The sequence below is a fragment of the Salminus brasiliensis genome, chromosome 12 (genome assembly GCF_030463535.1).
Source record: "Salminus brasiliensis chromosome 12, fSalBra1.hap2, whole genome shotgun sequence".
Classification (NCBI taxonomy): domain Eukaryota; kingdom Metazoa; phylum Chordata; class Actinopteri; order Characiformes; family Bryconidae; genus Salminus; species Salminus brasiliensis.
The window spans coordinates 11,370,878-11,393,900 of record NC_132889.1 but is presented as its reverse complement, the minus strand read 5'-3'; the positions used below and the strand labels follow the sequence as shown (position 1 = coordinate 11,393,900).

Here is a 23,023-nt window from a genome sequence, read left to right as displayed (position 1 = left end):
CCACTGTGTATATATACACACACACATGGACAGAATTTTTGGTACTCCTCGGTTAATGAAAGAAAAACAAAAACCCACAATGGTCACAGAAATAACTTGAATCTGACCAAAGTAATAATAAATAACAATTCTATAAAAATGAACAAATGAAAGTCTGACATTTATTTTAATTTTCTTTAAAAAGTAAACTCATTAAACAGGTCTGGACAAAAATGATGGTACCCCTGAAAATAATGTGACCAAAAGGACATGTTAAATTAAGGTGTGTCCACTAATTAGCATCACAGATGTCTTGTCAATCTTGTAATCAGATTGCAATCAACTCCAATAAGCCAGACTGGAATTTGCCGAACTACATGTTGACAAGCCCCAAAGCTTCTGGGAGAATGTCCTATGGACAGAACTTTTTGCCAAGGCACATCAGCTCTATGTTCACAGATGGAAAAATGAAGCATATCAAGAAAAGAACACTGTCCCTACTGTGAAACATGGAGGAGGCTCTGTTATGTTCTGGGGCTGGTTTGCTGCATCTGGCACAGGGTGTCTTGAATCTGTGCAGGGTACAATGAAATCTCAAGACTATCAAGGGATTCTAGAGAGTCAGAAAGCTTGGTCTCAGTCGCAGGTCATGGATCTTGCAACAGGATAATGACCCAAAACATACAGCTAAAAACACCCAAGAATGGCTAAAAGGAAATATTGGACTATTCTGAAGTGGCCTTCTGTGAGCCCTGACCTAAATCCTATTGAGCATCTTTGGAATGAAGGCACTCTTCAAACCTGAGACAACTGGAGCAGTTTGCTCATGAGGAGTGGGCCAAAATACCTACTGAGAGGTGCAGAAGTTTCATTGACAGTTACAGAAATCGTCTGATTGCAGTGATTGCCTCAAAGGGTTGTGCAACAAAATATCAAGTTAAGGGTACCATCATTTCTGTCCAGGCCTGTTTCATAATTTTTTTTTTAAATAATTCTTTTGAAGCATGGTTGAAAAGCAATGTCTGACTTTTATTGTTTTATTCTCATTTAAATTTTATTTATTATTACTTTTGTCTGATTCAAGTTATTTCTTTCATTAACTGACGGTAACAACAATTTTTCCCACTTGTATATATATATATATATATATATATATATATATATATATATATATATATATATATATATATATATATATATATATATATATATATATATTCACATGCCAACATTTAAAACAGAATCTCAGATGCACACCTTCCTTTCAATACTTGTTCTCTTGTTCTCCTTGATTAAGCCCATTCATAAAACCCTAGTTACCATCGGTATCAGATAAAAGAATAAGTACAGGTCAGCAGTATGCCTCAAACAGGACTGCTTCCTTGGCTTCCATATAGTGATCTACAATGGTTTTAAATTGCAGAGAGGTGGCCACTTTGGGATGAGTGAAAAAGAACAACTCCCACTGGCCAAGCAAAACTGCAACCCAGCTGAGGAATCATAAATGATGTGAGCTCAGGGTTTTCCAGTGACTAATACGCAGGAAGAACTATGTGTACAACTTCTCTTTGATCAGGCATTAAAGTGATGGTTCGAACATTCAGTTCCTACAATTTGACTCATTTCTGTTAGAGGAGTGTGGTACATAACTTATCATAGATTTTAAATAGATGGCTCAAGTAGAACATATAGTGTATATTTGGTGCAACTAAATGCATGTGTTTCTACACTATAGTTCACTTGAGGTTAATTTTAAGTTATCTCAATGATTAAGCTGAGCATTCTCAACTTCATAAGTCAGTGCCTCTTGCACACAACTCAATTTTCACTCCCAATCATCAACTCTGACTGGCCAAAAATCTATGGATCACAGCCAACCAATACATATTTTGCTAGACTGAGAATTAAGGCTTAAAACTGGCTAGGATTAAAACTTGACATGATGTTAGAATGAAAATTACATGCTAATATATTCATAATTCTTCCATTCTCTCTAATAGTACCCATGCATTAGTCTCATTTTCAGAAGAGTTTGTCAAAACACGAACATTGTATAGAGTCAGTGTAATTTTACTGTGTAACTAAGTGAACTGAGCTTTAGTGGATATAAAAACAGCCAGTAAATGTTTCAAACTTTCAAAGTAGTTCCTAAATACTATGTTATATATACACAGTGGGGCAAAAAAGTATTTAGTGAGCCACTTATTATGCAAGTTCTCCTACTTAGAAAGATGAGAGAGGTCTGTAATTTTCATCATAGGTACACTTCAACTATGAAAGACAAAATGAGAAAAAACAATTCAGGAAATCACATTGTAGGATTTATAAAGAATTTATTTGTAAATTATGGTGGAAAATAAGTATTTGGTCAATAACAAAAGTTCAATTCAGTACTTTGTAACATACCTTTGTTGGCAATGACAGAGGTCAAACGTTTCCTGTAAGTCCTCACCAGGTTTACACACACTGTAGCTGGTATTTTGGCCCATTCCTCCATGCAGATCTTCTCTAGAGCAGTGATGTGTTTGGGCTGTCACTGGGCAACACAGACGTTCAACTCCCCTCACAAATTTTCTATGGGGTTGAGGTCTGGAGACTGGCTAGGCCACTCCAGGACCCTGAAATGCTTTTTACAGAGCCACTCCTTCGTTGCCCGAGCGGTGTGTTTGGGATTATTGTTATGCTGGAAGGCCCAGCCACATTCCATCTTCAATGCTCTCACCGATGGAAGGAGGTTTTGGCTTAAAATCTCACGATACATGACCCTGTTCATTCTTCCCTTAATCAGTCCCTTTTGCAGAAAAACAGCCCCAAAGCATAAAGTTTTCACCCCCATGCTTCACAGTAGGTATGGTGTTCTTGGGATGCAATTCAGTATTCTTTCTCCTCCAAACATGATGAGTTGAGTTTTTACCAAAAGGTTCTATTTTGGTTTCATCTGACCACATAATATTCTCCCAATCCTCTTCTAGTTCATCCATATACTCTCTGGCAAACTTCAGACGGGCCTTGACATGTGCTGGCTTAAGAAGGGGGGCACGCCTGGCACTGCAGGATTTGAGTCCCTCTCGGCATAGTGTGTAGCCTTTGTTAATTTGGTCCCAGCTCTCTGCAGGTCATTCATCAGGTCCCTCTGTGAAGTTGTGGGATTTTTGTTCACCGTTCTCATGATCATTTTGACCCCACGGGATGAGATCTTGTGTGGGGTCCCAGATCAAGGGAGATTGACTAGATTCACTCTTCCCAGCCTGGTGCAGGTCTACAATTTTCTTCATGGTGTCCTTTGACAGCTCTTTGGTCTTGGCCATGGTTAAGTTTGGAGTCTGACTGTTTAAGACTGTGGACAGGTGTCTTTTATACAGATAACAAGGTCAAACAGGTGCCATTAAAACAGGGTAAAGGACAGAAGAGCATCTTAAAGAAGTTACAGATCTGTGAGAGCCAGAAGTCTTGCTTGTTTTTGGGTGACCAAATACTTATTCTCCACCATAATTTACAAATAAATTCTTTAAAAATTCTACAATGTGATTTCCTGGATTTTTTCTTTTCATTTTGTCTCTCATAGTTGAAGTGTACATATGATAAATATTACAGACCTCTCTCATCTTCCTAAGTAGGAGAACTTGCACAATCAGTGGTTGACTAAATACTTTTTTGCCCCACTGTGTATATATACACACACACATGGACAGAATTTTTGGTACTCCTCGGTTAATGAAAGAAAAACAAAAACCCACAATGGTCACAGAAATAACTTGAATCTGACCAAAGTAATAATAAATAACAATTCTATAAAAATGAACAAATGAAAGTCTGACATTTATTTTAATTTTCTTTAAAAAGTAAACTCATTAAACAGGTCTGGACAAAAATGATGGTACCCCTGAAAATAATGTGACCAAAAGGACATGTTAAATTAAGGTGTGTCCACTAATTAGCATCACAGATGTCTTGTCAATCTTGTAATCAGATTGCAATCAACTCCAATAAGCCAGACTGGAATTTGCCGAACTACATGTTGACAAGCCCCAAAGCTTCTGGGAGAATGTCCTATGGACAGAACTTTTTGCCAAGGCACATCAGCTCTATGTTCACAGATGGAAAAATGAAGCATATCAAGAAAAGAACACTGTCCCTACTGTGAAACATGGAGGAGGCTCTGTTATGTTCTGGGGCTGGTTTGCTGCATCTGGCACAGGGTGTCTTGAATCTGTGCAGGGTACAATGAAATCTCAAGACTATCAAGGGATTCTAGAGAGTCAGAAAGCTTGGTCTCAGTCGCAGGTCATGGATCTTGCAACAGGATAATGACCCAAAACATACAGCTAAAAACACCCAAGAATGGCTAAAAGGAAATATTGGACTATTCTGAAGTGGCCTTCTGTGAGCCCTGACCTAAATCCTATTGAGCATCTTTGGAATGAAGGCACTCTTCAAACCTGAGACAACTGGAGCAGTTTGCTCATGAGGAGTGGGCCAAAATACCTACTGAGAGGTGCAGAAGTTTCATTGACAGTTACAGAAATCGTCTGATTGCAGTGATTGCCTCAAAGGGTTGTGCAACAAAATATCAAGTTAAGGGTACCATCATTTCTGTCCAGGCCTGTTTCATAATTTTTTTTTTAAATAATTCTTTTGAAGCATGGTTGAAAAGCAATGTCTGACTTTTATTGTTTTATTCTCATTTAAATTTTATTTATTATTACTTTTGTCTGATTCAAGTTATTTCTTTCATTAACTGACGGTAACAACAATTTTTCCCACTTGTATATATATATATATATATATATATATATATATATATATATATATATATATATATATATATATATATATATTCACATGCCAACATTTAAAACAGAATCTCAGATGCACACCTTCCTTTCAATACTTGTTCTCTTGTTCTCCTTGATTAAGCCCATTCATAAAACCCTAGTTACCATCGGTATCAGATAAAAGAATAAGTACAGGTCAGCAGTATGCCTCAAACAGGACTGCTTCCTTGGCTTCCATATAGTGATCTACAATGGTTTTAAATTGCAGAGAGGTGGCCACTTTGGGATGAGTGAAAAAGAACAACTCCCACTGGCCAAGCAAAACTGCAACCCAGCTGAGGAATCATAAATGATGTGAGCTCAGGGTTTTCCAGTGACTAATACGCAGGAAGAACTATGTGTACAACTTCTCTTTGATCAGGCATTAAAGTGATGGTTCGAACATTCAGTTCCTACAATTTGACTCATTTCTGTTAGAGGAGTGTGGTACATAACTTATCATAGATTTTAAATAGATGGCTCAAGTAGAACATATAGTGTATATTTGGTGCAACTAAATGCATGTGTTTCTACACTATAGTTCACTTGAGGTTAATTTTAAGTTATCTCAATGATTAAGCTGAGCATTCTCAACTTCACAAGTCAGTGCCTCTTGCACACAACTCAATTTTCACTCCCAATCATCAACTCTGACTGGCCAAAAATCTATGGATCACAGCCAACCAATACATATTTTGCTAGACTGAGAATTAAGGCTTAAAACTGGCTAGGATTAAAACTTGACATGATGTTAGAATGAAAATTACATGCTAATATATTCATAATTCTTCCATTCTCTCTAATAGTACCCATGCATTAGTCTCATTTTCAGAAGAGTTTGTCAAAACACAAACATTGTATAGAGTCAGTGTAATTTTACTGTGTAACTAAGTGAACTGAGCTTCAGTGGATATAAAAACAGCCAGTAAATGTCTCAAACTTTCAAAGTAGTTCCTAAATACTATGTTTTTTTTTATTACATTGATAGCAGGCCTCACCAGTCATAAATGTGTGTATATATATATATATATATATATATATATATATATATATACAGTGGGGCAAAAACGTATTTAGTGAGCCACTTATTATGCAAATTCTCCTACTTAGAAAGATGAGAGAGGGCTGTAATTTTCATCATAGGTACACTTCAACTATGAAAGACAAAATGAGAAAAAACAATTCAGGAAATCACATTGTAGGAGTTAGAGTGTGGTATGTTAGAGGAGTGTGGTACATAACTTATCATAGATTTTAAATAGATGGCTCAAGTAGAACATATAGAACATATAGAGCAGAGACATTTCTAGACCTGATCTTGTACTACAGAAAACAAATCATCATAAGGTTGATTATTTCTTTACTGAAGTATGTATATAATAATGTATTTTTTTTTTTTTTTTTTTTTTTACAAATTATGCATATACCCTTTATATTATCACCATATGTCCAAAAGTTTTAATCCCCCACCTCCACCCTCTAGAGACTTTACTTTAGATGGTCAAAGACTTCTGTGAGGATTTGATTCATAAGGTTTGATTGCATAATAAGGCCATGTTTTTTGAGGAGATTAATTCTGCTGGTTAATTATATTTTGTCATGTGTATTGTGCAGTATTAAATCATTATAAAATCATTCCTTCTTTTTTCTTTTCCAAATGATCAGATTTTAGAAAAAAACAAATATTGTCAATTAAAATTGTAAATACACCTCTGTACACCTTAAAGTAGCTGAATTCAGCAATTAGAAGGACCCTCTGTATGTGGCTGGACAGATAATATAACCCTGTTTTGAAGCATATAAGCAACTAACATAAATGTAACCTTTCAGAGCACCTGCTGACAGATGGTGGAGAGAATACCTTACCATTCCACTCAAATCCTACTTACTAAGAGTTATTTTAATTAACATTTTAATGGGACTCCTGGCCATGACTTAGTGATGGAACCAATGCTTAGATGACATGCCACTTGGGAGCACCCTGGCAAGGTTTTCAAGCAAACGTTAGAACTAGCCTGCAGAATATGTTTGTTGTATGAAATCAAAGAGTCTTCTCAAAGACCTAATAGTATGGCACAACAATAGCATTGGTAATGTGTCCACTGTGACAGAGCAGTGTATGTATAGTAATTTATTCCTTATCAAGCAACTTTTCTGTTCTTTTGTTAGCATGAATGGAGTCTAAGCTTTATGGTGAGGAAAATATGTCTCTTGCACACACTGTTGTTGCCGCTAGGCATTCATTGAGAAAAAAAAAAACACTTGCACAAGTTCCTCTTAAGAAGTAGAATCCCTTGTAAGTGTGCAGCAATTATGCTCCATGTAGCTGTTAAGTGCACCCTCCTTGGCAATGCATAAACAAAGATATTATTATAAAATAAAGATAGTTATTAATTAAAGTGAAGAAATTATTAAGAATTTTCTGTTAACAGCGGCAGGGTTCCATTTTAGGTTCTATAAAACTATTTATAATTATCACAGTAATGTAGTTATGAGATTAAATAACTATATAGTATATACACACCTTTATTTGCAATGCTCCACTTTGTTTTACAATTGAACTATGTTAATTAACATAAATTTATGATATTTACCTATTGAAAGTTAAGAATCTTGTTTTGAAGTTATAAGGTTTTGACAGAAATGATATGCTACATGAACACATGTTTTAGGACACCTGCTCACTTATTGTTTTTTTCCCCCAAATAAAAGGCATTTAAGTGAGCATTGCTGTGATGAGATTATTATATTCAATGACATTCAGTGGTCAGGATGTTAGATGATCACTACCCCATCTCATCAACAACTCTCCAAATTTCTGTCAGTATTAGATAGATCACCATCATGTAACATCCACTCCAGAGGGGGTTGGGGGCTTTGTACTTGTCTAGCTCACACAATGTTCTGCTCCAAAGAGACATATAGTATTGTCTATACTACCCTACAGGGACTATGTACAAATTAAATGAGCTAAATGCATTTATGAGAAGGGAGGTCCACAAACATTTGGACTATATACTATATGCATACTATGTACAAACTGGTGGGACTATTCTTTGAAAATTGAAGTTTGTAATGATGTGTTCAGATAACAGATAAACAGCCATAGGCTGTTGAACTTTTGGTAAACTTTTGTTTTTGAACAACATGACTACAGTCACAGCTCTATCATAGCAAAACACTGAGATTTAGTCTGCACTACTGATGTTGGTTCGAAAGGCATTTATCTAAAATGACCAGTCATTAAAACATTGAAATACTTTATTTTGCAAGTAGTCAACATGATCCAAAATGCAGATGTTTAATGAAAGGCTGACATGAAGACAAATCATTTTTTCCACCTGAAACATTTTCTTAAGGCATAAACACTCTCTGTTAAGCTGAGATGACCTGGACAGACATATTTATACAGCCAAACACATACACACTCACACACACACACACAGAAAGACATGCTCATGCTTAGTCATTCGTCTACACCCACACACTGTGTCTCTCTCTCTCTTTCAGTTTGAGTCAAACAAAAACATTCTTAGTCATTGCAGGTTTGAAAGCCAATGAGCCTACACCTATACAAACATACACACACATTCCTCAAAGAAAGCCTCCCTGTAAGGGATTTCCCTGTTTTCTCGATTAGAATTTGACTAGCTTAATTTAACTACAAAAAGCAAAGCACTGAATTTAATTGATTCAAAGGTGTGCATCATTTCTAAAAAAAGTGAAAAAATGTGTTTATTTTAAATGATAAAATCATGCAGATTACACATTATACATACTTGATTATCATTTAGTAAGTAGTGTTTATAAATAATATAAAATAATATTAAAATAAAATAATGAATAAACTCATTGTGTATTTTTGTAGAAGCTCTTTCAAAAGTCAGTAGCCTATACAAAAAAAAAAAAAGAATGTTCTGTGGCTTAGTTTTGTTTTGTGTTTATTAGGAACAAAAAGCATATTATGATGTTGCAATAAAATTGTACAATGACTTCCAAATAATTTCAGAAGAAAATAATTTGTTTGGAAATAGACCATGTCAAAAATTAAACAGGACAAATGGCATTGGTTTTCTTTAGGAACAAGACTAAACCACTAGATAAATGTACAAATCACTACTGCACAGTTTTTTTTTTATGTTTTGTTGTTGTTGTTGTTGCATTTCTTATGTCAGTATGCACAAAACAGTTCATCTAGATTGTTCCTCACAAAAAAAGCTCTAGGAAAATGGTTACAGGGGTATGAAGGACTGGTTTTATAACAGCTTTGTCTCACGGAAATTGGACAGGTGGGGAGTTTCTGCAGTGCAGAAAATTTTTTCAGTCCTGTTTCAGATTTCATCACAGCTTCCTTTCTCATTAGCTTCTTTCTTACAGGTGATGTTTCACACAAATCCTTTGTAGTTTAATAACAGCAAAGAGAACTATGCAATATCCTTCTCCATAATACCAGTGTCAGAAAAAAACATTGTATCTCCATTTATTCATACTTTATGTTAATTTCACAGTCAGTGGACCAATTGATAAACTCCAAAATGGCTGAACATTTTTACATTGCATTTTACATTCAAAAAAGTTATTTTCAACAAGATTACATTTTGTGGCTGCTGCGTTTTTAAATGTATATTCTCTTGACTCTGGACATTTCCATTCTGTCTGAAGTTTTAACCAGTAATGGATTTGGAAAACTGATTAGGTCTTTTTTCTATGCATGGGTTTAATTTTAGATTTTATCTCCCAATTAAATAGTGTGGCTCTGGTTGCAGTGTGAGCTAGGAGGGGAAAGTTTGAACAAACTTTAAGTTGGCTTGACAATGCCAGCCATGATGCTATAAATAAAAAGGTTTAGTCAATAGCTGTTGATTTTTAGATCATTGTTTAATACGTTGCTTGTATGGTTCACATTCCAAAAACTTTTTTGTAGTTTTTAGGCTATTTAACCCAGTAAAGCTCATTACACACTTTTATTTAGTGACTACAGGAGTTTTTGTACAAGCTGATGGAGCTATTCTTGAGTAACAGAGGTTTGTATTCAACCTTTTGGCCTGCCAGCAGGCCATAGGCTTTTTAATGTATTAATGTCAGAGATTATGTTTGTTGATGGTTTGTTTAAACATGGATTGTTTTGGTTGTTCAAATTATAATTCATATGATACCCTAGGTGGTTGCTATAGTATTGCTAGTTTGTTGCTAAGTGGTTGCTAAGGTGTTGCTAAGCAGTTTCTGTGTCATTTCTGATTGCTACTGGGCGCTCAGATGTTGCAATGATATGTGTAGGCAGTTGCTATGATATTTTATAATAGTTGGAGTTCAATGTAAACTTAAAGGGGCATTTGTTTTGCTCTGAGGGTGTATTTGTTTCTGTCCAGTGGATTTATGGATTTGTGGATTTAAAGTAGGATTTCTGAATGCTTGTGTTCAATTGGTCTGATACAGACTGTTTGTTATTACTCAATGATCAATTATATTCTTGTGGGGGAGGGGACACTGCATTTGCATGTTTGTACTGTTTGCACAAATTAGGCATTGTGTGTTTCCATTCCAAATATAAGAGCGGTATTCCATTTGAATTCAATAATACTTAAAAAAAAAAAAAGAAAACTACTGTAAAAGTATTCTTTAAGAGTTGTTTTCCATAAATTAAAATAGAAAATGGCATAAGTGCCCCCCCCCCCACACATATATCTCAATAGGACTTCAAGTAAAGGCATGGCAATATACAGTGAACATCACGAGAACCAGGGACTTCTACATGAATCTCTATAATTCTGCACTAATGCATCTGTATGATTTGTTTTATCCAGTTCAAAATATGATTACTGGCTTTCCCTTAAGTGGTAATCGGATCCCTATAGTTTAAGCAGAGTCAAAAAGTTTGTGAGGCCTCCAGATTCATATCAGAGCTATGTTTATTTAACAGGAAATGTAGTTCATGCTCACTTCATGCCAGTGTTTGTATTTCATTTAAAGAGGAAAAGTCTACTTGGGGAAGAGTATGGTGGTCTGATAAGGGACATATGTATGTGTGCATGTTTGTATGCATGTGCTAAGGGGTCCCAGAGGCCCACAGCTGCATTGGTGGCCTCTTCAAAAGATCATCAGATGTGTTCATCCAAAAAAAGCTGCAGCTTGAGACAACACAAAAAAAGGAAAAGAGGATAAGAGGAGGAGAAAGAGAAGTTAAGAGCCCTGATAAGGGCACAGATAAAGAGCCCACCTGCACTGACGATGCAGAGCATATTTAATCCACAGTACAAGCCTCTAGGCAGCACAGACAGCCTGAGTGACCAGTTTCAACTTAACTGACATTTATGGCAGTCACTAAACCTAACTGCAGCAGTTTATGAGTATGCAGGAGGCTGTTTGTTAGGAAGCTGCTGTTTGAGCTTTCGCCTCGATGTGGCTGGAGGATGACACCAAAGTCCAGAGTCTACTGCCAACAAGAGACCGATGACGCTGAGTTCTAAAGCAGGGTAAAGAACACAGTACCTACGAGCCTGCATTGGAACTAGGAGATACTGTACACTCTTAAAAAACAGTTTTTGAGTGATGTCCTGGAAGAACCATTTTTGGTTTGATAAGAGAAAAGAGGTAATAGAGATGTGAGTGTGAAGAACCTTTAAATTGGTAAAGAATGTCTTCTTTGTCTCTTTTATAAAATTGTTCTTTATATACCCCAAGCTTTTTTTTTTAGCACTTTTAAATCTGAGTTGATATGAAGAGATACAAATAAGAACAAATAAAGAGGACAGAACAAACGATAAAAAATAGACTAATTGAGTCATTGTAAATGTCTGTCTAATTACAGAATGTGTGTGTGTGTACTACTGCACTCTACACTGCACAGCAGAGTGAGCATTGTGTTGAGGTGTTGCTGGAGGTGTACAGAATGAGAGGGAAAAAGAGAAAGAGAGAGAGAGAGCGAGAGAGAGAGAGAGAGAGAGAGAGAGAGAGAGAGAGAGAGAGAGAGAGAGAGAGAGAATTCCAGCGATTTGGCTTCAGGTGCTGTAGTGACTAAGCCTTCATTAGCCTGTCAGAAATGGTTTTCTGTAATTTATGGTGCTATTTTGACCAAAGACAGTTTGTGCCATTTGGAAAATCATTACAGTTCAGAGGTAATGAATTGTGAAGCCATTTAGGATTTATATTATAATCTTCTCTTTACATGACAGTTTAGGTATATATAAAAATATCTTAAACTAAAGTGCAAGTTTTTTATCACACCTGATAAACTTGTAAGCTCAGTTAGCTTACAGTTTCTAAAATGACTATAAAATCCCAAGTGCACACAAATTAATAGTATTGAGTAGTTTTTTAATATGTAGTATATATAAAACAGTCAAAGGTGAGTGTTCCTCAACAATCCACAATGAATATTTAGAACCGGATAGTTTTTGACACTTCGATGGACACTGTTGTCACTGAAGATAAAAAGTTAAAAAATGAAAAAGAAAATGGTAGACAATGGTGCAAGTTCAGCAGCAATGGCAGCAGGAGAGCATCACATATTGGCATAGCAATGCTTTTCACGTCCTGTTAGTACAAAATTCCCTATTAGTTAGTTAGTCCATTAATATTTTGTGTACTAACCCACCAAACCCTGACTACTGATATTAGTATATAGTATATGTCTTAGTGTACTACACAATTAGCAAGCACTCCATGCATTTACCTCTTTGGAAGGAACCAAATGTCTGCATTACATTGCAATATGAAGCAAAACAGTGCATCTTTCATATTGTGGGCAGATTTGGTTTATCTCCATGAGAAAATAAAATTCACTTCCAATTTATCAGCTAAATTCTATGGGATTACATGGTTTTAATGTCTCTCCAGAGTAGCATAGCAATATTCAGCAGGAATAAGACAGGAGGCAGTGGAATTAGGCCAAATAGATAATAATACATAGAACCCTTGTACGTGTGTATAGACGAGACAAAGAAGGTGGGGTTCCACAATCTAACGCCTCACCACTGCTCTTCCATAACACCACATCATGACACACTTGTATGTGATGTCAGAGTTTATGGCTGTGTGTGTGTGTGTGATGCGGCCAGACAAACACACCAGTAAAGCAGCTAAAGCTCTCCGAATCCATACTAGGCTCTGAAAGAAGGATCTCACTTCTCTCTCTCTCTCACTCTCTTTGCTTTTTTTCTTTGACTTACCCCAAGCTCTTGTTGGCATGCTGCCAGGATCCTGCCCCCAGAGAAGTAAGATTAATGACAGCTAGTCACGGAAAGACTGCATGGCCACAATCCAGCTGGGGAAAGAGAGAAAGAGAAAGAGAGAGAGAGTGAGCGAGCAAAGAGCTCTGCTTTGATGGTATGGTATGTTTTATCCTATGCACATTTAGTCATGACTATACATAGACTATGTATAACTCACATATCCAACATAATCAACTCACATTTCAAACTTATAATTCGTGGGAGACTAAATAGATAGTGCTGCTTCCTCTTAACTTTAATGTATCCATAGCATTCTGTAGACAGTCTAAATATCAGATTATGCAGTCTTCTCCTATTCCCAAGATGTACTCTCAAAAAGAAGAAGATCCCAAGTGGCACCCAAGCTCCCAAGTGGCACAGCCATCTAAGCATTGACACTATTACTGGAAGCTCACCAAATCCCGGCTGATGCCAATGACATCTAGACAGCACAACTGGCATCTGGGCGGGCAGGATGGCCCTCCCTCTCCTCCCATCACTCAATGCAATGGAAGCTGTTGTAACAGAATTGACAGTTAGCATTCACCTCCAAGCAAGTTCAGCTGTCCCTTCATGTTGCATTAGTTGATGCAGAGGTTGAGACACATGGCAGCCTTCACCCTCCTTAGCTTTTGCACTGGTTAAATCATGTAATGGGGAGTTCTACCTACTTTTGATACCTTACCTTCTACTGTCTATTTTAATGAACATTAGCATATCATACACATTTTCAGACAGAAATATAGTTTTTAAGAAGCAAACAAGAAAAAGTAAGTGAACCCTTTGGACTTACCTACATTTCTATATAACTTTAAAATTTGTTAAAATGTGGTCTAATCATTATCTAAGTCACAATTATGGACAAACACAATCAAGTAATCTAACAACACACAAACAGCTGTGCTGGTCATGTTTTTATGCACATTGAGTAAACATCAACAGTGTAAGCTGCAAAAAGTAAGTGAACCTCTAAAACAGAGACTTCCCATAAGCTAACTGTCAAAGGGTGTTTCTATTAAGGAAAGTTTGGGAGGTGCTTTGCCCATTACATAAAGACAAAACCTGATTACTGACAAATCTGTTCTCAAGAAAGATATTACAGAAAGCTGTCAGACGCATTTTTGAAAACATGGGTGTACATCAATCAACAATTATTATCTGTAAATGGAGACAATGTTGCTACCCTTCCTAGAGTAGGGCAGTCTTAAAAGAGGCGAGACAAAAAACAAGGGTCACAGCAAAAGACCTACAGAGGACTTCACTTCAACTGCAAAAAAACTCATTGATTCGTGTGTCCATTATTAAAAAAAACCTGATGATATTTATAGAAATACAATATGAAAAAACAAAACAAACAAAAGCAATGCAACCAGTCTCAAGTTTGCCCAGGACTTGGATATACTGATGGTAAAGAGTTGAAAGACTAAAAACTGAATGGTATTCAGTTCAGTGGTATTCAATACTGAATGGTTTTCATTTGTTGAGGCTTCTGTGTGATTTTCTTATTAACTGGATATGAATACTTTAATTTAAGTATGTGAAATGCACACATAATGCATGATAAATACATATAAGTCCATATACAAATGCCAAAGCCTAAACATTTAACATTAAAGTTATCTCAAAGTTCTATAAATTGAAAATCTGTAAAAAGCCTTTTTTACTGCCTTTTTTAGGCTTGTTAATAGATACATCTTTTCTTCATTATTTGCACCGTAAATCTGCCCACATACTTGCAGAATGGCTGCTTTATTTTGGTTGTCCTTTAAAAGTTAGAAATCTTATACAGACAATCAGTTTTCTAAGCTTAATTTACTTTGACAGCTACAGACCAGCTGCTGTGTTTGAGTTTTTGGTTCACTTTTTTCTCTCAATAGCCCTGGCAGCTTTGAGATCACTGGATTTTGTAGCATTTCAGGTTAATAACTGGACTTGAACTTCTTGAAAATTGATAAACACAGAAAATGTGGGTAGTAGTGATAAATAAATGTGGAAATAGGCTGAATAATCTTATTCTATTCACATCTCATCTCACAATATCAATAAATCTCAATGCTAAACCTAAATTACTAAGAGATCACTTCATGCAGTGGTCAGTGGAAGGGGCAATAGACAAACAAACTGCAATAAATGGGCAGCGTATAAAGCTGTGGAAACCGCAGGATAAAATAAAATGACTAAAGTGTCAGAAAGAGAGAAAGAGGCAGAATAAGAGCGAGAATAAGAACAGGCTTCTGGAATGAACTCTTTCCTCTACTTTCTCTCTCTCTCTCTCTCTCTCTCTCTCTCTCTCTCTCTCTCTCTCTCTCTCTCTCCTTCTCTCTCTCTTTTTGCTTGGCTGTTAAGGAAATTACCTCACTGATCTTGGATTTTTCTAATGAACATATTTTCCTATATCATACCAAAGAAAGCAATGTTTGTTTAGCTGGAGCCGCTCGTTCGCAGAGCACAACCTCCCTCTCTCACTCTCTCTGGCTCACCCAGATGCCGTGCCAGTGCTAAAGCCTCATAGGGAACGCTTCATTCCCAAATGCCAAGCTGCTGTGACGACGAGAGCAGAAGAAAGGGGCCTTTAAAAGGCAATTTGAGTCTCTGTGCAAAAAAACAAAAGGCTTTATACGAGATAGCGTTACTAAACGCTTCGACTGACAATGCGCAGAGAGCCTCCAAATTCAAACCAGATGCTGCGGATTTATGATGTCAAAATACAGCTCATGAAGTAAAATGAATCAATTTCTGGCATTGTTGAGAGTGACAGGCCGGGCTGCAATGAAATGTTTTTTAATGAAAGTGATTTAATGGATTTGTAAAAATAAATGGCTTTCATTGCATATTGTTATGCTGTGTTATTTCACAGGGCTTTGTTCATTCTTTATATGCTTCATTGTCCTTCTTCATAACACCACATTGCTGCATATCCTTACTTATTATTTCCTCACATTTGGTGTAAACATAGAAAAAAACCCAAAGCATAAAGAAAGAGAACACATCACTATTGCAGTGGAGTAGTTGCAAACTCAATGCTTTAAGTTTGAGTGAGAAGAATGATTGATATTTTACATGAAGACCAATTTTGTGGATAGTTGATACATGTGCCCAAAAATACAATAAAGTGCCATATTCATTATTAACTTTATAAGGGAAAAACATTCTCTGTTATTTAATGTTTTCACAGTTTTGTACCATTTATGTAGGTCTATTCATGTTGGTGGAATATGGAAAAAAAGAAATGTGAGGTATTGATAATGACAGCAATGTTTTTTTGTATAAAAAGGACCTTCTTTCTACTCTCTGTTTAACGTGATCACTATTATAAATCAACTACTTTCTGTGACCTCTGGAATTCTGGACCATTTTTTTGTCAACTTCTTTGGATCAACTTCTTCTCCCAACTGCTGTAATGAGATTTCCTATTCATTAAGGTTCTTTAACCAACAATCGAATAATCCATCATTGCCATCTTCTATCAATTTCTCTTTTACCACCTATGAACAGGGAGGTTAGCTACAGTGCCAATGGCTGTAAACTTATTATTGACATTGCACACAGTGGACACAGGAACATCTCTGGAGATGTATTTGTAGATTTATCATTTTCCACAATTTTGTTTCTCATATTTTTAGATAATTCTTTGCTGAGCGTGGTACACAGACCTAAAGTCAACTTTTCTCCATTAAAACTGGTTGAACATGTGATTTTAGATGATTAGTTCATCTAAATCTAGATTAATCTAGAATCCAGTAAGCAATGTGGGTTAGGGAGGCGTGTCCATTCATACCATCCCTACCTGATTCTGCACCCATGCGTTTGTATGCTAGTTTCTCCAATATTTGAAAAGAAAGTCAGACAGAGGTATATGTTCTAAGCTATTCTAAAAATATTCTATGTACATTCATGACTACACATGTTACTTAACTTAAACTTACATAAAAATGCACTACATTCTTAATCTTTTATTTTATCCACTTGGTCAATGTCAACCAATTTGGCACATTGGAAACCATGGTAAAGTTGGCAGATTATTTGAAAAATCATAAGGTGAAACAAGCCATAAATAAAACCCACAAGCTCAGTTAGACTAGAGTACAGCAAGGTTTAGAAAGTTTGATGGTAATTTTTGCCAAGTACATTTTTTATCTATATGACTCCAGAACTAAAATCCAACAATGTATAATTTCCTGCTTCAGATCAAGAGAACCAAACTACAAGTATAATTACACTCAGAGTCTGTGTTCACACTGCAGGCCATGGGTATTTTTAGTAGATTTAGATAGCTAACAGGTGGTGCTCCACTAAAAACACAGCTCATAAATGCCATATTCTTCACATTAAAATTAACACAACACACATGTCCTAGAGAAAAACATGCATTTGTTTTATATAAAAGATTTTTTTTTTTTTGAACAGCAGCAACAAGAACACCCTTATTCTGGGTCCATATTATGTTATTTTTAACTAGATTTTACCCCTGATTAATTTATTACTGACAACTCTGATGTAATTGTCTAGGTCTGGCAGTGTAGCAAATGAAGGCGGAGATGATCTGGTACTATGAGAGAAGAAACAAGTTAATCTTAAGCCCTCCAAGTGAGCTCTGAAGTTTCCCTGAATTGATTGAGAATGCTCAAAATGTTCACAAGTTCTCTAGTATGAGAAAAGTAAAAAAATATAAGAGGTGCACAGTGACTGAGTGAGTTAAGTGGACTGCATAGTTGGACTGGCTGTCAAACTTCCAAAAAGTGGACTAAGCTACTATACTCATTACTACTTGTACAGTTTAACATGAGTAACATGACATATGTGATGCTGTTTATAAACACCAGGCAACATATTACACCTGAACATACTGTACTCTCCCATTCATATGCACAAACACTCAATTTTAATTGGTGCACAGCTTATAGTCTTATAGTTTATTAAATAGCATAGTAACATGGTTTGCAGCTTGAATCACACTTCTGCCTTCATGTACATTTGCACATGCACATATGTTTATTTATTGTGTATTTATTTATCATCAATTGTGTATTGTACTTGTCTTGTATTTTGTCTATTGTGCTAGCACTCATGTCCCATGTTCTTTGCCTATTATTGCACTGGAGATGGAGGTTAACAGTGATGCCTTGTATAAAGTATAATGACAACATTGAATTGAATTGACTTTATTTGCTAGGATATCATTTTTCTGAGTGATAAATGTCAAGCGACTGTGAGGTGAAAATTGTGCATTGTTCTTCACAGGCAATACATAAATGTTTTTATTCAGAAGTCTACATTTTAATACTCTTGTCTTCTTAAAAATAACTTGCTTAAGAAGAAAACATGAGGAATGGGATGACTGGGCCTCACCTCCCTGCATATGAACAATCATATATATATATATATATATATATATATATATATATATATATATATATATATATTGCAATTTAAATGCATACACGAACAAGAACAACATATGGGAGGCAAACATTGTATGCCAAATATAAAATGGACCTTAATTCTCAGTGTCTGTTAAAGTCGATTGTTCATATACAGGGAGGTGAGGCCCAGTCATCCCATTCCTGATTACAAACAGCTTTCAAAGTAGTCTAGCCAGGTCCTGAAGTACTCCTTTCCTGAGTTGAGGTGGGTGTGTTACAGCAGGAAAAACACTATAGAGGCACTCCAGGACCGGTGCTAGGAACAACTCAACTAAATCCATGGACATCTTCATGCGCAGGCACCTGACAGAGGCCCTAAGAACAGGGGAGGAGGGTAGGAAACTGGACTAGAGAAAATTCATTACTTCTCCCCCAGTCAGCTGAGGGCATGCGGGCAGAGTGACATTACAAACATACTTTGCATCTTTATGTGAAGCTTTACACCGAAAAAGTACAAAAAGAATGGCTACATACCATGGGAGCAGAGGAGAGTAGAGAGGAGTTCTGCCTGGCATGCAGGGGCTGGCCGAAGTAGTCACGTTTGAGTGGAGAGCAGATTTGAGGCGTTGGCTTGTTAATGATTAAGTCCTGGTCATCTAAACAAACATGTAGCATGTTCATCTTATGCTGACTGAGCCCTCATTATGCAGCCATTGTACCACTGCATGCTTCCTCTGCTTCCACACTACGGTTTGCCATTGAGATGAAGTAGACTGACATCACATAGCACGCAGAGAGGGCTCAGAAATGGAATGCTGGAGCTCAGTGAGGAGATCAGTATGATACTGCATTGATGCTGACAGTTAAAAACCTCAGCAACACCACTGCGAACACACACATTACCATACTGATACTTGAAGGCTACAGTAATCACATGGATACTTTAGTATTTCATATATATACATATCTGCATTGGGGATCTTTATTATGTTAGATTTTAACACAGTGTGGTATTATCGAAAGATGAGTAAACCAGCCAGTATAACAATGTCAATTATTAGGTTTAACTTCACACCCTCCAGTTTTCTGAAGTGGAAACATTGTAATTCTATGTGACCCCCACTCTATCCAACCAACACAGTATTCTGCAGCATTCGATTCACAATGTGTGTTTTTATACTATCAAAAAACTTATAAAAAAGTATACTTTAGGTTCATATCTAGAAAACCTTTACATATTTTTCAACAAAATATTTTCATACATTCAATCTCTTCAGTCACAAGGTTGCAAATGCTGTAAATTCCCTAAATGACCCAATGAAGGGCAAACTATATAAAACATCTTAAAACATACTTAAATAAAAGTAAAATTACATATTTTAAAAATGACTCAGTTACTTACACCTCTGGTCTTTACTCAAGTATGTGAACATTGCCTTGACATAATTAAAATATTTTCCCCCCTAAAGGTTAAGAGCCCCAATTGAAGAACCACCCATTAATAAGGTAAGACAGAGTCATGGCTCACAGTCGTCATATGTAGACATGATTTCAGCAGCTAGTAACACTCATACACACATGTTTTTCCATGAAGTGCTTTGGGTGTGAGATGTGGGAAAGTGAGGAGAACAGTCTGATGTATTTTTAATGTGCTACAGTCCAGTCAAGCTTCTGTCAATTCTGCCCCAGCAGTGATAAATACTACTCTGAGGCAGTTTCCCCACAATCTTTCATTCCGCTTAATCATCCTCTACAGTACTGAGCGTCAAACCATGAACACTTTCTCATAGTTATCCTGAATTGAGCTATTTGAGCTGTTTCATTTTATCTCATTCAGCCACCCACACACACACAAAATCCTATGAAATAAAACCATAGATCTGATCCAAATGCACTACAAGTATCCCATTGTTCCTTTTCTTGCTGCACCAACCCACTGCTCGGCCTGTGCTGGGAAAGCTTGTTCTCTCTACACACATGCGCACACACATACACAGCAGTGATGTGGGAACTACTGAGAGGGACTCCACTGTCTCCCACTGAGAGTGTATGTGGGAATGAGTGAGTGAGCGAGTGCGGGAAAGAAATGGGTGAGGAGAAAGAGCAGCACTGTCGGAGGGAGGGTGAAAAGGACAGGCTGGACAGAGGGAAAGAGGGGGAGAAACTGAAGGGGGGAAAAAAGAAGAGTGAAGACACAAGCAAGCCTTCTGTATGTGTGTGTGTGTGTTTGTGTGTATTTCACAGTACAGTTCTCACCCACCTCCCTTCTCTGTGCAGCAGGGTGTGTGGGGATGGCCCTAACACACTGTTTTGATTGTTATCACATGTGGTGAAGGGGCTGATTGTGAAACGACTGTGTAGTTTCACTCACTTCTGTCTGCTACCTGGGTTACAGGTGGGGGAGCTCTGTTCTTACATTCCATCGCACACACACACTCACATACACAGAATTCTACAGTATATTTCAATATTTCAAAGCTAAACCTAGCAACCCCATTTACTGCAGCCAGTAGAGCTTACTGCTTGTCAACAAGCTGCACAAAATGCACAATATTTTGCGCTGTTCCACTAACAACAATATGATATTGCAATTACAAAAATGTATATTAGCAATGTTACAATACAGTGTATAGTTTTGGGGTCAATGGCATGTTTTGGGGCCAATGAAATGCTGGCATTTGGGTGTTAACAATATATGAACAATATTTTGGTATGTCATATCACCCATTGCACATGCATCAAATTTCACATCACATTTACTTATTTACAATATGTATTTACATTAAATTATTACTGTTATTTTTGTATTTTTATTTTTATTTGTTTATTTGAACATTCCTAGTCTAGCCTGCATGCAAAGTCCATTTAGTAAGTTACCTGTTAAATAAGTGCATTCACCAAGACAAACTCCTCGTAACCAACCTGTAGAAATACAACTGACCATTTGGAACTATCTGAATTTCTGCACTGATCATTAATAAAATGTGGCCGGATTGTATCATCTAACTAAACTAATAATGTTCAAACAGTTGTACTCTTCATGTATTTTAGTTATCAAATTGAGAAAATATACACAGTGCAGGCTAGAAAAAGTAAGTTAACTTCTGTGTAAAGACTTCAGCAGTTAATTTGCAGAAAGAATGTTCCACAATATGTTGTACAAATATTTTAGGGAGAAATGAGACAAAAGTGAAACATTTTAGTACAAATACACAATGCTGTGTTTAAAGAAAAAAGAACACTACACACCAGCAAAACAAATCCCAACTGTAATCCCAACTGTAAAGCACGGTGGAGTGGCCTCATTGCTTGGGTCCGCACTGTTGCCTCATGGCTTGGACACCTTGCAATTACTGAAAGAACAATGAATTCCATATATGACTTAAAGCTGAAATGACATTGGTGGATGTAACAACAAGAACAGAAAGGTGCAATGCAAGGAGGAATGTTCCTCCTCAATATTTTCCAAAGCTTATTTGCAACTGCAGGAAACATTTGCAGAGGTGTCAACAAAACCTTCAAACAATTTGCTTTTCAAACAATTTGAAGATCTTTCAGAAACTACATGCAATAAACGTGGTGTTAGCCGGAAAGTAGGAAAAACACTTGGAAACATCATACTAGTATGTACACTGTCTAGCTGGTGTCATAAACTAACCCAGCAAGTTTTAAAGAATTATTGTTTGTATCTGACAACTTCAGATAAATTGTTTTTTGTTCTAGTTAGCTTACATGCTTGCTAGCAAACATTTTCTATTTTACCATAACCCCTTACACCTTGAATGTAAGCCCACATTTTATCTCATAACGACCTGCATTAGGATTAATAACTGAATAACACATCCAAGGTTCTAGGGGTTAAACACCACATTTACTGCTTGAAGCACTTTGGTCATAACTACATAAACAGACTAAAGATTTCTCTTTAATGAAAGACTTATTATTTGAAGCTATGTCACAACCGAGGGCCGTGGGAGAGTGGCATTGAGGTAATTACTAGGGTTGCAAAACTGACAGTCGTGATCCTTATTTTAATCTGGTTTGTAAGTTTTATTTTCTCTCTGGCTAAAATTTCACAAGTTTTAATCAAGTAACAAGTAATTTAAGAGTAGGTCTGAATTCTGTAGCTGGGTACATATGGTAGTGTGTTTTATTTGCATGTTTTTTAAATAAACTGTAACTCTAGTTCATCTATGCAGTTACTTGCACAACATATGCTGGATGAATGACAAACATCACCCTGTTATTTTAAATATACGCACCACTTTGGCATTCTGTGTAACCTTAGCTGCAATATCAGATGTTTGTGGCTCCTCTGTGGTTCTACACTGTCACACAAGGTCACAGTTTGAAGTCTGTGTAAAGCAGCTAATTTGCAAAAAGAATGTTTCACAATATGATGGACAAAAATTTGTCAAAACTAAGGAATAAATTCTGTCCAAAAGATGGGCCTGAGAGGCTGCCCTACAAAATTGCAATTACAAAAATGTATATTAGCAATGTTACAATACAGTGTATAGTTTTGGGGTCAATGGCATGTTTTGGGGTCAATGGCATGTTTTGGGGCCAATGAAATGCTGGCATTTGCATGTTAACAATATATAAACAATATTTTGGTATGTCATATCACCCATTGCACATGCATCAAATTCACACT

General features: G+C 36.5%; 1 long non-coding RNA gene across 1 annotated transcript in view; it reads right to left on the bottom strand.

Moving 5' to 3' along the window:
* Positions 1 to 18,946, bottom strand: part of LOC140574461 (uncharacterized) — a 102,017-nt gene extending 83,071 nt beyond the window's left edge. The window contains exons 1-3 of the long non-coding RNA XR_011980738.1: positions 18,901 to 18,946; positions 13,420 to 13,518; positions 12,962 to 13,056 (exon numbers count right to left, since the gene is read on the bottom strand). This is a non-coding gene — a long non-coding RNA (uncharacterized lncRNA). The remainder of the gene's footprint in view (positions 1 to 12,961; positions 13,057 to 13,419; positions 13,519 to 18,900) is intronic.
* Positions 18,947 to 23,023: the final 4,077 nt, after the last annotated feature.